This window comes from Littorina saxatilis, linkage group LG4, assembly GCF_037325665.1.
Source record: "Littorina saxatilis isolate snail1 linkage group LG4, US_GU_Lsax_2.0, whole genome shotgun sequence".
NCBI lineage: Eukaryota > Metazoa > Mollusca > Gastropoda > Littorinimorpha > Littorinidae > Littorina > Littorina saxatilis.
The window spans coordinates 18,621,519-18,636,686 of NC_090248.1; the positions used below are offsets into that span (position 1 = coordinate 18,621,519).

The 15,168-nt window shown below is 39.5% G+C and overlaps 1 protein-coding gene and 2 long non-coding RNA genes across 3 annotated transcripts in view; 2 read left to right on the forward strand and 1 right to left on the reverse strand.

The window, feature by feature from the left end:
- Positions 1–15,168, reverse strand: part of LOC138964152 (RNA helicase Mov10l1-like) — a 269,101-nt gene that overhangs the window by 91,537 nt on the left and 162,396 nt on the right. The gene's annotated exons all lie outside the window — the stretch shown is intronic.
- Positions 643–3,938, forward strand: LOC138964150 (uncharacterized). The gene is made up of 2 exons (XR_011455032.1): positions 643–1,413; positions 2,124–3,938. It is a non-coding gene; the product is annotated as an uncharacterized lncRNA (long non-coding RNA).
- Positions 4,228–9,522, forward strand: LOC138964149 (uncharacterized). The gene is made up of 4 exons (XR_011455031.1): positions 4,228–4,382; positions 4,669–4,829; positions 5,367–5,432; positions 9,341–9,522. It is a non-coding gene; the product is annotated as an uncharacterized lncRNA (long non-coding RNA).

Consider the following 15,168-nt stretch of genomic DNA (forward strand, 5'->3'; position numbering starts at 1 on the left):
AAGATGATAATTGATTCTTCATAGTTACTTTAAAACAAAAATAAAGTATTAGATTCAAAATCTAACATTTGAAATACGCGTGTGAAAATGGTTACTAAGTTGTGATTTTCTGACGTCAGAACGAAGTTTTTGCTGCGTTGTTTTGACCCCAACCGGGAAAACTCCGCTCGGGCAGATAAGCCATTAAAGTTAGCAACAACCCGCTACTATAGACATGAAGAGGAAAGATTAAACTTCCCGATGATATCAATATTATTTTGATTGGCTTCCGTTTAAGAGTACTATTATTCAGTTTAAAACTTCGCTCGAAAATTTTGCCATCTCAGAACAAACAATATCCGGTTTTATGAATGCGAATGGCAAGGTCGGAGTTTGAACTTTCACCTGGTCTTATTTTCATACTGATGCAACCAACGGCTTGCTTGCCCGAGAACCGAAAACGAGGCAACCCGTTTTTCTCGTTGTCGATTACGCCGTGTAATGGCGGCGTTTGCCGAAGACCAAGCGATGGCACGTCACGGTCGCGAAAAATCGATTTTGCACCCAAACTTTGAGGAACCATTCGATCCAGATTATCTAGAAGGTAAGCATATATGCCTTACAATGTGTTCTCTTTCAATTCTTTAAGATATATTTGCTTATTTATAAAACCACGGGGGATGAACGAACCGAGTTGATAGCAGACGAAGTACAGTGTTTGTGAAAGTGTGAGTAGTGAACTTCTCGGCATGCTGTATTTTTACAGTGAGGAAAATAAAGCATTATGACTCAAGGAATAAAGTCTTGAAACACATTTTTAACAATCTGTTCATTGATTTGAATCATTAACAAAGAGAATTACTAGAAATTAGCTTTTTTGCATGCGTGCTCGATAGTCGTCTTCTGGGTGATCTCCCTTATCTCCTTGTTTACATTTTACGATGTGCAAACAACTTCGCTTTTTTTACGTCAAATAATTCCGTTTTCTTTTCTAACTATTGTGTTCACTTCTTTTTTTATTTCACTGTTGTAACAAAGTTCCTTGAAAATGTGGTTGACTTGCAATGGACATTGAACTTTTCATGCACATTTTTTTTTTTTTTTTTATAAACTTTCCTTCTTCGAGTATGTATGTGTTGTTGGAGTATGCGTTAGTGAGACATATAAATGCGTGTAATAAAACATCACATACCACCATACAATCATATTGTGTTCACTTCTTGAAATGGTAATTCTTAACTGTGCTAATGCCCTCCAACTTTTCCCTTCTCAATCTCAGATGATCGGTTCCAGAAACTAAAGGAGACATTTTTAATGACTGGCAGATGGAGAAGACCAAGCCTTCCTCAGTTCCTGACTAACTTGATGGCAGGTGTTCATCAAGCTTTAACTGAAGCTCCGGGGACTGATTTGCTGGGAGCAAGGCCATACAGTGTAAGCATTCAAATGGAAAAATACAGATGGAAAAAAAAGACGTTTTACCTTCAGTATATGATGGCACTGTTTAGTATTAGCTTCTTTTGACATTCATTTTTCTAAATAAGTGTTGCAACTTACATTCTCTCTCTCTCTTTCTCTCTCTCTCTGCATATTCTATGTATTCATATTGTTCTGCTATATTATGTTAATAATCTGATATTTTATGGTCTGTCACGTTTGATGTTCTGCATGTATACTTATTGTATGTATACTTTTTATTTCATTTCACACACATGCCTAGTGGTAAGGAGTCAGCCCCGTGATCAGGAGGTTGTGGGTTCTAACCCCGGCCGGGTCATACCTAAGACTTTAAAATTGGCAATCTAGTGGCTGCTCCGCCTGGCATCTGGCATTATGGGGTTAGTGCTAGGACTGGTTGGTCCGGTGTCAGAATAATGTGACTGGGTGAGACATGAAGCCTGTGCTGCGACTTCTGTCTTGTGTGTGGCGCACGTTATATGTCAAAACAGCACCGCCCTGATATGGCCCTTCGTGGTCGGCTGGGCGTTTAGCAAACAAACAAACACACCCCTTCATATGGGGCTATTGCCTTGCTAGATAAACAATCCATCCATCCATCCATCCATCTCTCTCTCTCTCTCTCTCTCTCTCTCTCTGTAGCTAAGAAAAAAAGTAAGCAGTGTATATTATGTGTTTGTGTGCAGGTATCTGTTTGGTTCAGTCGGCTGCTTTGTGACTCTTCATATCCAGAACGTGTGAAGGCACTGATCCAGAAGACTGAAAAATCCTTCAACAACATTGCCGTTTCTTCAGCTGATGCTACATTCTTGAAAGAGACCTCTTATGTGAACATAATAAACAAAGAACTTGATGATGTTGGCATTGACTGGTCAAATGTGCATTCATGTTCTCAATTTTTAGGAACAGGTATCCGACTGACAAACCAGATTGTGATTGCACTTGAACAATTTAGAAAGAAAGAACATGTAAAACATGATTTTGCTTCTGAATGTGTTAGGGGAGGGGATTGAAATGTTCTAGATCACAGATTGCTAAGTCTGAAGAGAAAAGTATGATGCAGTACAAAATCTTAAGCAAAGCTAAAGATAGGCGCCCTGAAGAACTTGGGAAGTTTTTGGTTCATGAATTTAGTGTGCAGTCAAACAGTTGCCAAGGAAGAAGTGTTTCCAACAAGAATTTGGACAGCTCAAACCAGGAGCAAGAGAAGTTAGTCCATCACAGCACAGTTGAACCAGCAGGAATACTTGACAGTAGGGAAGAAAACCAGCATAGCATTAGCAGTCTGCAAGTTCAACATTCAGCTGCTACAATGGTTACGCTGGAATACCACAACATACTACAGGAAGGGAAAGAAAAGGCAGAAAAAGAAAGCTTGAACATTTGGAGTATATTGTAGGTGGTGCAAATCTGACTACCACTTGGCAAACTAAGGACTTTGCTGATTTGACTAATGCTAAAGAAAAACTGGACTTCTCAAACAAGTGCATGCCAATTTTAGTCAAGAAACTACAGCAAGAGAACAGAAATGCGAAGAAAAGCTTATCAGGAGTGAGAAACTCCAAACTCTAAAGAAGAAGTGCAAATTTCAAAGCTACCCACCAAGGAGATCTTGTGCTAAAAAAATATTCTTGAGCAAGAACTAAACATTTTAAAAGAGGAAGCTTTATCACTGACGGCAGAAAAAATTGCTGTGCAACAATAATCTTCAAAACTGAGGCAGAAAATTGAGCTTTTACAAAGTTAACTTGCAAGCATGACAGAGTAAGCTAATCAAGACATACTTTTTTCGTAAAAAAAAAAAAAAATTTTTTTTAATGTTTTTTTTTTTTTACCTCAGATAAAAAACAGTTATGGTCTCAAGGGAAGAAAAGACGTTCATTGTCTTGTTTGCTGTTCTGACAGTTTATTAAAAACTGATCATTTTGGTATAAGGTACTTGCATTATCTTAAACATTGAACCAGATAAAAACATTTTGAAGAAGCCAAAATTCACGTTATGTACAAAATATCTGTTTTTTCAAGACATTGCTATGTTTTTATTAAGCATGTAGAAATCCAAGTGTGTATCACTTATTAAGAGCTTTTAATGCTGAACAAATGGATACCAAAAACAGCTTTGTAACTTTTAAAGCAAGAAAGTTATGGCAGACCACAAATGACCACTTAGTCGCCATTTTTCTCGACTTGACAAAACAGCACTTTTGGCATTTTTGATCAAAGATATCGTACTAACCAGTTGTCAGATAGAGTTGAAAAAAATTAGGCTTAGATATCATATCCTGCTCTTCCTAGAAAATGTATTACAATGAAAATGCATATTATGATTTAGAGATGAAAGAGTTAGAAAATGGACTCTTGCCCAGTTGTTGGGAGTAGCAGAGGGCTTATTTTGCTATTTTGTGCCATTTTTGAAGCTCTGTATCTCTATTACGATGTATTTCCTGTCAATGTATTTTGCATTATCAATCTGAAAAGTATATAAACTATTCATAAACTCATTTTTTGACTCATGTGATTTGATTTGTGTGCTTGAGGCATGGTTGAATGTGCGGAAGAATGATGTGCGAAAAATTTTCAGAGTCCAAAAATACGGAAAAAAATCATAACTTTTTTTTTTTCCAGCCCACCTTAAAAAAAAAGTATTCCTGTGCTCAGAATGAAAAACTCTATTTGTTTAACTAAGTTTCATATGGGTTATTTAAAAATTGAAAATCACTTTGGAATACCTAATATATGTCTCGAAACCAGCCTCAATTTACCTTGAGTTACGCTCCATCATACTAACTAACACAGTCCCTACGAAAGACATATATGAAAATACTGTTTATGAATGACTATCTTTTGCACAATGTCATCGTTATGTTCCAGAAAAACAAGGCGAAGTTACGAACAGTTCAATCTCCACTTCTTCATCCACGTCGGCACATTCTTTCCTTTATAAGGTAACAGTCTGTCAATGTGATACGCCTTTGAATCTTTCTTGGGTCTAGTTTTAATAAGGTATGTCAAATCATCAATCTTGTTGGTGATGATATACGGTCCTTTCCATTTTGACGTCATTTTAGTACACACACCTATCTTCCTGACAGGGTTGAACAACCAGACTAATTGTCCTACACTCAGTTCACGTTTTCTGGTTTTCATGTTGTAGTACTTCTCTTGATGCACTGCACTTTTCTTTAAATGTTTCCGCGCATGTTCATATACTTTTTGAAATGTCTGTTCCAGGTTTGCAGTGTAGACATCTGGGGAAACATCTTCTTCTTCAGCTCCGGGTCGTCCAAACACCAGTGACATCGGTAGTCTCGCCTCACGTCCCAGCATCATTCGATTTGGAGTTATACCTGTACTGCAGTGAACCGACGATCTGTATGCTGAGGCCAGCAGAGGTAAGTAGATATCCCAGCTTTTCTGGTTGTTTTCGCAGTACGCTGTTAACATAGCAGCCAGTGTTCTGTTGAATCGTTCTACAATTCCATTTGCTTGAGGCCGCATGCTTGTAGATCTGGTCTTGTTTATCCCCACTAGATTACACATTTCCTTGAATAACACTGATTCAAAGTTTGTGCCCTGATCAGTGTATAGTGTTAGTGGATACCCAAATCTGCTTGCGAAATGGGTTATGAAGGCTTGTGCTACCGTCTTTGCTTCTTGATTTGGAATTGGTATTGCTTCTGTCCATCGTGTGAATTGATCTGTGATGACCAAAATGTGTGTGTTTCCCATCACTGTTTTGGGAAAAGGTCCACATATGTCTAGATTCACCCGTTCCAGAGGTTCACCAACTCCACAATGTCCAAGTGGAACATGTTTTTGATGAGATTTTCGAGCAGCACACTTATCACATTGTACACAGTAGCGTTTGATACAATCATCCATGGCTGGCCAATAATATGACTGTTTTATTCTCTCTCCTGTCTTTTCAGATCCAAGATGACCAGCGGTGGGAACGTCGTGATGATTCTTCATAACATCTTCTTGCTTTGACTCAGGTACGATCATTTGTAGTCCTGTATCTTTATCATTCTCAAGACGCTTTCTGCAGAGAATACCATCTACTATACATAGTCTGTCCCACTGAGCCCAAAGTGTTTTTGCCTGAGAACGTTTTGTAGAGAGATCTGCCCATTTTGGTCGCTCCTTTGATTTCATCTTCGCAGATAGAAGTGGTTCAATATCTTGATCTTCAAGTTGAGCTTGGCTAAGTTCTTCTGCATTCCATCCGTCCAAAGATAATGGATGAAATCTGACTTCAAAATCAGGTTTTTCTGTACTTGATGATGAGTCTAGAGTTTTACTGCATGACGGTTTCTGTTCATCTTCCACAATCATAGCTATGTTGGGGTTTTCTTGCTTAACTTGCTTGCTTGCAGAACTGAGGATATCAGAGAAAGAGAATTGAACTGCTGTTGACTTGTCTTCGGAACTGAGGATGTCAGAGAAAGAGAATTGAACTGCTGTTGGTCTTAGTTCATCATTCTTGGTTCTCCGTTGTGTCAAAGTACATGCAACAAAGTTTTCTTCTTTCATTGTTTCTTGATCTCTTTGTTGTTGTCTCAGGCATGATGTACAGGGTTTTCTGCTCAAAGCATCTGCATTGGAATGTTTCAACCCAGCACGATGAACAACATTCAGATCATATGTTCCCAGTTCCTGTAACCATCTTGCTGTTTGACCGCTAGGATTCTTCAGATTTTTCATCCAACTCACTGCAGCGTTATCAGTTCGTATGGTTACCTTCTGTCCATACAGGTAGTGATGAAATTTCTTCAGTGCTTCCACTACTGCTAGTAATTCTTTTCTGGTCACACAATAGTTTTGTTCAGCTTTCCCATGAGCTTTACTCATGTAGGCAATGACTTTTTCTTGGCCTTCTTGTATTTGAGAAAGTACTGCTCCCACAGCTGTGTCACTAGCATCAGTGTCCAAAATGAAATCTGAGTCAGGTAGTGGATATGCCAAAATCGGTGCTGTAGTAAGTTTTTCTTTCAGTGTTTTGAAAGAATCTTGACAATCTGAAGTCCATTCAAAATGCCGATTTTTCTCGCAGGCTTGATGTAATGGTTTTGCAATTTTGGCAAAATCTCGAACGTATCGACGATAATAGCCACAGAGACCAATGAAACTTCGAACTTCTTTTGTCGATTTTGGTGTAGGCCATTCATCCACTGCTTTGATCTTCTCTGGATCAGTTTTCACTCCATTTTCACTGACAACATGTCCAAGGAACTGAATTTCCTTTTGAAACAAGTTACATTTTGACGGCTTGAGTTTCAACTTTGCCTCTTGAAATCTTTGTAGCACGTGTCCCAGTCTTTCAACTCCTTCTTCAAAGGTTTTGCTTGGAACGATAGTGTCATCTACAAACAGCAAACATTCTTCCCATTGTAGGCCTCTGAGTACGTTTTCCATGAGTCTTTCAAATGTAGCTGGCGAGTTTGACAGACCGAAAGGTAAGACATTGAAGTGGAAAAGTCCCATCTTGGTAGCAAATGCAGTTTTCTTTTTAGACTGTTCATCCATAGGAATCTGCCAGAATCCACTTTGTAGATCAACTGTTGAGAACCAATGGTTTCCAGCTAACGCATCAAGACAGGTGTCGATTCTTGGGAGAGGATAGGCATCTGACACCGTTATGTCGTTTAGACGTCTATAGTCCACACAGAATCGTATTGTTCCATCTTTCTTCCTGATGAGAGTAACTGGAGATGACCAACTGCTGTTTGATGGTTCAATGACATTTCTTTTCAGCATCTTCTCTACTTCTTCTTTTTCTGCTTTCGCTAATGCCAAAGGTTGTTGCCGGGGTGGTAGTTTGACTGGCCTTGCTTCTCTTGTATTGATTTCATGAGTAACTTTATCTGTCAAACCCATGTCATCAGAAGATGTGGCGAAAACGTCTTGATATCGTATCAACAGCTGTTTCAAACTCTGTACTTGATGAGGTTCTAAATGTTCTGTACTTCTTTTCAACAGGTCTTGTAGATGTTCAGGAATCTGATCACTTCTGTTATCTTCTTTTGTAATGTTTGTAGATCTCACCTCTTCTGGTTGCTGCTCATACACCGATTCACATCTTCCAAGTTGTTGATTTGGGTACAATATCACATCTTTGTCGGTAGTGTTCACTATTTTTGCAACAAGGTTGACTTTGCTTTGTGTCAATGCTGGTAGTAGAACAATACCTCTGTTGTGTACAATTGTAGAAAGTGGTTCCATGTACAGCAGTTGATTCAAGTGTTCTCTCTCTGGTATTTGCACTGAAATCCATCTCACAGTATGTGCAGGTAGATTTGTTGTAGAAGTTGCTTGAATTTGGCCAATCATTTCATGTCTTCCAATACAACAGGAAAGTGTGTCATTTTGAAGTTGTATTTTCAACTTTTTGAAGTCGATTTGACAGCAATGTTTTAGAAGAAAGTCTTGTCCTAGAATGCCATCAACTGGAATGTCACAGACTATAATCACATGTTCAAATGTGCTTTGTCCCAACGTGATTTTAAACACTGCTGATCCCTGTTGCTTAATTGCTTGACCATTCACAGCAACTAATGGAGTAGACATTTGAAGAGGTGAAATACTGTTTTTGTTAAGTTTATCAAAAACTGACGTAGAAAGAAGAGTTGTAGTGCTTCCACAATCAACTAGAAAGTTGACTTTTTCTTGGTTCTCTACCAATACAGAAGTATACATTCCATTGTCAGTATCACTAATTTTTGATCCCGATACACCAATTCTTCTTGGAACATCTTCTTGTGTTTTATCTTCTTTCTCTTTGTTTTCCTGTTTCGTAATTTCTTCTTTCTTCACGTAGTGTTGACTCGGTTGAGTATCCTCTCTGTTTTCCTGTTTCGTAATTTCTTCTTTCTTCATGTTGGGTCTTCGTCGATTTACCGATTCTCGACCCTTTAAAATCGGCGGTTCTCGTTTCCCTCTCTTCTCTGTTGAGAACGTCCGTTGTGGGTTGGTCGAGTTTCAAATTGTTCCTGTTCTTTGCACTTCCTGTACAAATTACAGTCTTTCAAACTGTGGTCAGAGCGTTTACAACATGTGCAAAACTGTGTTCTCTGTCTGCAGTTTCTGGACAAATGTGTAGTCTCATTACATGTCCAGCACCGTCTGTCTCCCTTTTGTTGTTGACGATTTCGATCAGTTGTCTCCGGTGAAGAATTTATCATCGTTGATTCTTCTCCGTTGACCATGAAGATTTTCTTTTTCTGTGGTACCATGATAGCTTCATACATGTCAGCCACCTCTTCAGCTTCACGAATGGTTTGACAGTTTCTCTCCAAACATCGCCATTTTATGTCTGGACTCATATTTTTATACCATTGCTGTAGTGCAAGTTGATGTTGAGTTGATGACCCAACATTTGGATATGCCCTTTGTGCAAGTAGAAGAAGTTCATCAGAAAAGTCTGCCAATCCTTCATTTGGTAGTCTTTTTCTGTTTTCAAACTGTGTGGTCCAGTACACCCCATGTCTGGATGCTGTGCCGAATCTCTGTCGCAGTTGAAATATAAGACTGGCATATTCTCTTTTCTCATGAGGTGCTAGTCCAGCGTAGAATCTTCTAGCTTGTCCTTTCAAACAGGCTCCAAGAGTGAGTGTTCTTTCTCTCAGTGTCCAACCACCTAAATCAGCAATACATTCAAACTGATCTAAGTATGTCTCAAAGTCATCACTCCCATCGAAAAGTTGTGGTTTCATTTGTAGACCTCTTCTACTTGATCCTTTGTATGTCTTGTCTGTTACTGTTAGTTCTTGAACACCTCCAGTAGAATTATGACTATTTCCTCCCATCGGAAATTCTGCTCCCTCAGTTTCTTCATCACGTAGATACTGTTCATAGAATTGTTCAGGATTCATCATTGTTAATACTTTCTTTTCTTCTTTTGCAGAAATCAATCAAGTCCAATCCAAGCAGAATCTCCGTAAAAAGTCACTTTTGAAGAAAAGTCATTCTTCATCTGGTATAAAAGTCAAAAGACATCTCCTTCTTGTAAAATCCTCTTCTTCCACGATATCCGCTACAGCTCTGTATAAAACATGTATCAAAAGTCAATAAAGTTTATAAAAATCACCTCCAGGCTACTATGCTTCTTCTAATTTCTTCGGTTCCTCTTCTTTCTTCTTGTTGCACGTTGTCTAGTTTCTTCAGTTCCTGTTCTTTCTCTCTTGTTGCACGTTGTCACAATCACATGAAGATTTTAATCCGTGAATAATCACATGAAGATAATAATCCGTGAATCAGCACATGAAGATAATAATCCGTGAATCAGCACATGAAGATAATAATCCGTGAATCAGCAGGGTTATTTCCATTTTTTTTTTTTTTCACACACACACTTTAATCCATGAATCCACTGCAGGGTTATTTCCAAGAAATGTGTCTTTCACAAAAGAATCACAAATCCCACTTCTGACACCATTGTAACGGGATGGGCGCGCGAGCTGTTGTTGGCTCTGGTTGTTGATTGTTGTGTGTGTGAATGTTAATGAAGAATAAAGCAAACACAAATTGTTCCAGGTTTCAATGTTCAGATTTATTCATCTGAACAAATTCGTATCGAACTTCAATATATCAGTGCATCATTCATTCACATATAAAAATAGGCATGACATATGATGACCTTGTTCTGGACTATCTTCTTTACTGTAGACTGCGATCTCTTTATGTAGCTTAGAACCTAATATTCTCAACTCAATATTATATCCTTCCTAGTCCAGTCTCGAAGAAGCTGCCCCGATTTCTCCTGTCGGATAGCCCCACTTTCTTCTTGTAGACTGCTATCCCTTCCTAGTCCAGTCTCGAAGAAGCCGCCCCGATTTCTCCTGTCAGATAGCCCCACTTTCTTCTTGTAGACTGCTATCCCTTCCTAGTCCAGTCTCGAAGAAGCCGCCCCGATTTCTCCTGTCGGATAGCCCCACTTTCTTCTTGTAGACTGCTATCCCTTCCTAGTCCAGTCTCGAAGAAGCCGCCCCGATTTCTCCTGTCGGATAGCCCCACTTTCTTCTTGTAGACTGCTATCCCTTCATGTAGTTTAGAACCTAGTGTTCTCTAACTCAATATTATATCCTTCCTCATCCAGTCTCGAAGAAGAATACTAGAACCCCCTCGCTCAGCCAAAAGAACCAAATTGCTGGAACAATTGCTAGGAACTTCATCAACCAGGAACCCGCATAAGCCCGGAACAACTAGAACAACCACTAGGAACTAGCGACTAGAAAACTTCATAAGCTAAGCCCCGATTTCTGCTTTCCCTTCTCTATTTATTCCCTTTCTTGTTTGTTTACCTGTTACCGCTAGCTACCGCTAACGTTTCGATCGTCTATAACGATCTCCCCTGACTGTCTACGTTACCCCAATACATGTCCTAACAACATAAACAACATACCTTGTCTCTCCTTCCTTTCTTCTTGTTTCGTACCTTTAGCAACGAACCGACACTCTCGATCGTCTTAGAGTCAAGGCGATCGAGGATGTTTGTTTACGTTTCTCTAGGTAACTTCTAACAATGCTCAAACAACCTATCCTACCGAACTAAATCTCCATTTTACTTTCACTCAATCATTATCCTATCAATAATGAATCAATTCTAAAATGCATAACCATATTTACATGCACATTTCATTACATAATATTCTCTCATCGATGAGATCTCGTATAACACCTTCTCAAGTCAAAGCGACCAAAAAGTGTTTGTTTACGTTTCCCTAGGTAACCTCTAACAACATACAAACAATTTATCTAACTAAACCAAATCTCTGTTTCCTTTCACTCAATCATTATCTTATCAATAATGAATCAATTCTAAAATGCATGCAGTAATATTCACATGCACATTTCATAATACAATATTCTTTTATCGTTCTTCTTCGATGAGATCTCGAATAACACGTCATCTAAAATGGCGTCATCGAAGAGAAGATTACGTTCCATTGTGTTCGTCTCATAAGAATGCGATCGATACGCACACGATTCCGAATAAAAACTACATAAACTAGTCAGCGAAAGTTTCCTGCTACGAACTGTGCAGTGATTTTCTGGTGAGTACAACCTAACACAGTTAATATCGTAACATTTGTCCACAAGTCTCCCAGTCTTTCACTTGTGTCAATGAAGAACACCTTTAGATCTGTATCACATGTTTCTCAGTGCAAAAGTTAGATCCACTAATGTTCAGGTTAAAGTTTCTGGATAATACTAATAGGGCCATCCATTACAATATGTAACTTATGTCTTGTTGTGTACTCGTGAACAGTGGCGTTCGATTTTCTGCCGAAGTCCGTGAATATTATACAGAGAGGTCTCAATTTCGTACAAATTAACCTAGAATTACTATTTAAAGCACTATTTTAATACTCACAGTTTAATCTTCGATACCTTGCAGCCTTGTATGCGCGTTTTTGGGCACCAGCATCGTGGATACGCTGCTCTAATCTAGCGTTATTTTGTGGTACTCGATTCTCAGTGGGTAAGGTCCCCCGCAGACACCAGATAAGGTCCCCCGCATTTTTGCCGAAGTGCCTACTACGCCCCCCCGCACATGCGCGCTGAAAAAGCACATCATGCACAGCAAAACTGACCCGTTTGAAGCGTTTTTATTTGACAGATGGAGACCAGCGACCACACGCTATCTGCCGGGGAGGTGTCTGGGGAAGTAATCGACAGCTACCTAGACATCAGTAGTGAGGTGACTATAGGTGAGACAGTCCCTTTACAGACTTCTACACTGAAGAAGGTTGGTCTCCTCCATTTGTGTGACGAATGCGGATCAGCATACAAACACAAGCGAACATTGGACAATCACAAACGTGAGAAATATGGCAACGAATCTCGTTTTGTATGCATAGTTTGTGACAAGAGGTTTGGTCGACAGGTAGATTACCAGTCTCATATGAACAAGCATGCAGGCACCAAACCTTTCCAGTGTGGTGTTTGCAAAAAATCGAACGCACACAAACGCAGTCTGGACAAGCATATATGTCTGGGTGAAAAGCCGGGGTTTTAATGCCAAACCTGTCAAAAGTCGTTCATGAGAAGAAAGTATCTTCGTGACCACCAAATCACCCACTCTACTGGCTACGCTTATTTATGCAATGCGTGCATGAAGCGGTATAAGCATCGCTCTGGTCTTGCCAGGCATAGGCGTCGGGCTCAACAAGATGGAAACTGCATATACAATACAATACAATACAATAACTTTATTAATCTCTAAAAGAGAAATTGCATTGCTGAGCTTTTGTGTCCGTAATAAAACATACATAAAACATTCAAAAATAAACATTTGTTCTTTGTATAACACATATAGGCTACTATAATGCCTACATTCACACACTTGCAGAGGAACAACTTCTTTTAATTTCCATAACATTCAAGAATAAGTGTGCTCGACAGTTTTATATGACACGCAGTTAATCAGGTTTGTTTTGTTTATGACCACAAAAAAAGAAACAAGAGACAGAGAGTTGAGTGCTTTTTGTTTTTGTTTTATAATTCTGCTTTGTTAAAAAGCACAATCCTTCAAGTACAAACGATTCTCCTCTTAAAAATGAAGAGCAGTATCCACAAGTAGTTTGACTTTGACCAGCAAAAAGATTTAAGCCCTTCTGTTGACCGTGCTTTGTGTTATTTCAACATTTTTAACGTGGGAGACAGTATTTCTGACTTGTCTTGATGACATTTCTTCTCTTATGTAGTACACGAGAGTGTAAATGGTAAGACAACTAGCTGATCCAATGCAAAATAAAGTACAGAACAGTATGATATAAACTTCAATACTAGAAAGTCTGGTTATCTACTATTTTAAGGCATTGATTTGGAGACACCTACCATGTTGTTCGTCTTGCGGGGGAACGAATTGGGTGTTGTTCCTGCGGTGGAAAAAACTAGGCGTGCCACCGTCTACGGCGTGAATGGAGCTAACCGGGCTCACTCTGCCCAGGGTAAAAAGATCAAGTTTAACTTCCAATATTACACGCGAGTCTGAGCACGGGTATCAGTGGCTTTCCGAGTTTTTCCGTTCGTATGTGTGTAATCTACGTTCTGTGGATCTCACTGTTCGAGGTAAGATGAGTTGACAAATTTAGGCTACTATGAAAACAGCCATAGACACAAGAAAAAGTAAGATAAAAAAACCACACACACCTTTTGAGGGATTATACCCTCTTGTACATTTCGTGGTATCAGACGAGATGAGTTGTATAATATAACTTCAAAGAGACCGAGTTGGCTTACATGCGCATTAACCCGATTCTTCATGAAGGTCCGTGCACCATATTTAGCATTGTAATATCCTTTCGAATCACAAGATTAAAGCGTTCTGAAAAGAGCCAGAACATTCTCTCATTTTTCCCCGGCAGATGTCTGCAGTACAAAATCTGTTCACTGACACAATAGAAGAAGTCCGAAAATAACTCTGTCGGTTTTGTATGGTTTGTGAAAGATTGAATACGTACCTTTGCTTTTACTAGGACAAACATTGGAGAGGCCGATCACTAGCGAGGAGTGTTTCTGAAACGGTTGGACATGAGCACTATGTGTGAATTTGTTTGTCCCAGAAAAAAGCAAGGCCAAGGGTATTCACTTTTTCACAACCCATACAAACCCGACGGCGTTATTTCCGAAAATCGTCTATTTGAAATGTGAAAGTGTGACAAGGTTGTTAAAGGCCCACTCCGCCTCGTGAAAACAGTTCTCCTCACCGTCTCAGATTTAGCCAGGCTTTTGCTCCCTCCACTTGGTCACACACCCAAAAAAATGAACAACCTTGGTGATTCCTGTGCACAGCGGTATTTTTTCAAAGAATTAATTCGTAAAAGGCACCGGTGCCTTTTTCATAAATTAATTCATCAAAATTCACCACAGCAAGCTCTCATTGTGTGGAATTTTGGTAGAGCGGATTTTCAGTCTAACACCATGTAAAAGCCTGGTCAGCTCTGAGACGGTTTTCACGAGACGGAGTGGGCCTTTAAACAAGATTAAGTGAAGACGCATTATGTACTAGATTCAGAGTTCCCGTGCTTTTGTCATCCAGGATAATTCGTCGGTGACTCAGTTAAATACAAATCCCCGTAATAGTGGAATGTTTGGACGGAATAATTTTGTTCACACTTTCATCGAACTGAACAAAATCCAAAAACAGATTCGTTCTTCTAACTTATTTTTTTTAGACATTTCGAGCGACAAAATACACATGGGCCTGGTACCAAGGTTAGTGGAAATATAGCGGCCGCTCCCAACAATACGTGGTTAGTTACGTGTCCCCGCAGGCCAGAGATCATGAGGGCAGTCAACAGTATGCTTCCATGTTCATATTTTCGAAAGGAAACGGCATTTTATGAAGCGGACGCTACATAACATGCACATATTATAGGAGCTCATTATTCACCGTGACACTGTAAACCTTTGCCTCATTCGTCAACGCGTAACGGCGTGTGTTTACCTCACTGTTTCGAAGGGACACAACCCGTCCATAGCCAATATAAACGCCCAGTTATTTCTAAACATCTCTTTCAAAACGATCTTGAGCTGCACTTTCACTCACGTAAAAGTGCACATGAACTCATCAGTGGTGTTTGTCCTTGGAGTTTTACGTCAATGCTTGCGTTCGGTACGGAAGAACAAAGACAATCAGCAGACATAAAATCCGGTGTTCACGTGAGACGCCAATATTTGTGTCCAGCTGATTGTTGCGCTGTGTTTACCAGACAACAGCGACTACTG